Source organism: Teleopsis dalmanni, chromosome 1 (assembly GCF_002237135.1).
Source record: "Teleopsis dalmanni isolate 2A chromosome 1, ASM223713v2, whole genome shotgun sequence".
NCBI lineage: Eukaryota > Metazoa > Arthropoda > Insecta > Diptera > Diopsidae > Teleopsis > Teleopsis dalmanni.
The window spans coordinates 70,695,794-70,697,552 of record NC_051846.1 but is presented as its reverse complement, the minus strand read 5'-3'; positions in this window follow the sequence as shown (position 1 = coordinate 70,697,552).

Sequence of the window (1,759 nt, the reverse complement as noted above, 5' to 3'; positions counted from 1 at the left end):
CAATAATATAGTAGTTCAATAACAGCAGTTATAAACTGATCTGCGATTAAGGGTAATTTTTTTCCAATTTTATATAAAATATATTAGTTCAAAGAATCGGTATATTAACCAAACCTAATCTGACTAAACCTTAATACATTAAGGATTGTGGAGAAAAAGTGATTGTCTTAACTGATAATAATTCTATTTGTTGCGGCACTTAGTTGTTAAGATCTATCGCATGTTTTTTGAAGTTATTGTACGTTCACCTTTAGTCTAGATATGAACAACTCTTCTATGGTATCATAATCGGCAATTATTTGAGCTAAAGTGGGTTTTGTCCATAAAGCCACCACTCCAACTTAACCTAGATATTATACCCAGAAAGAAATTTGTATCAATGAAAGAAGTGATCCTCTTTAACAGATAAATATTTTGAATGTCTTGACAAATTCTTCTCTGAGTAAGGTACAGAAATATTAGAGGAACCCTTAAAAAGCTAATGGTAGTTTTTAATTTTCACTTCGGAATATGATTTTAGAAAAAAAATGCCTTATATTTACATATATTATAACATAATAATAAAATTTTATTGAAAACTGTATTTATATTGAGAATTGAGCTTCAAATTTTTAACGTCAAAATGTACGTTAAAAATCAACTTAGTATTATATATATTATAATGTAACTATAGTTTTATAATATCTATATATTATAATATTTAATAAAATTTTTTAATATTATCTATAATTAAGTGAATTTTTATGTTATAAAGACTTACATTAAATTCCTTCCAATTAATATCTCATATCTGCAAGACCGCTTGATAGACAGCTCATGAAAGTACTAACCTTTCTAGTGCCGCTACCGGAAGTACAACAAAAGGCGAACGCACTTTTTGTTCTCTTTTTTTTGGTTTTTTTTAATATCTTACCGATATTCCCCCTTAAATAAATAAAAGCATAGACAAAGCAATGCAGACGTCATCATTAGAAACGTAACAGTTGCAATTTCGGTATTTCGACCGGAAAAGAGGAAACACCACCACCATAACCACTACGTCTTCAAAATGCCCAAAGTTAAAAATTGTGCTGCACGGAAGTATTGCTCTGCTTTTTTATTTGGAGTGAACGAATTTGATGCATTCGTTTACTTTTGATACATTTTGTCCTTTACTTCATCTGTGCTTAAGGGGCAAATGACATTTCTCAGTTATGACAGCACAACACATCGCCTTACTCCAACGATGAGGGTTGAATGTGCTTTTATCGGTTTAGATCGAAAAAGTTGCAGGCGCCCAGTAGGTGTGTTGCCCTGCTAGGAATGCTTACTTGCCATGGAGTCGACACTAGAAAATATTTTATTTACAATTCAAACAATTTAAAGTTACAGTGAAGTTAGGAAAATGCAGTCAAACTCGTAGTGAATTTTATTGCAATTTTTGAAATGATTTTTAAATTTATTTTTCTCTTTCATATTTTAATTATTTTTAAATAATTTATATTATGCACAACACTTTTACGTAAGTAATGAAAAAATTATTTGATATGAAAAACAAGATAATTGTTAATTTAAATGGAAAAAAATAAATACTTGAAAAGAGATACGAGTTTAGAAATTAAACTGAATATTTTTAATCAAAATTGAAGTTCGAAATGAAAAATTATATATAAAGTTAGAATCTACCATAGTTTAATAAACGTAATTTTACATTTTTAGTTTTTAGTTCAAAATATTTCATAATTAAATGAAATCGAAAACTTATTTGGAGTTAGACTTA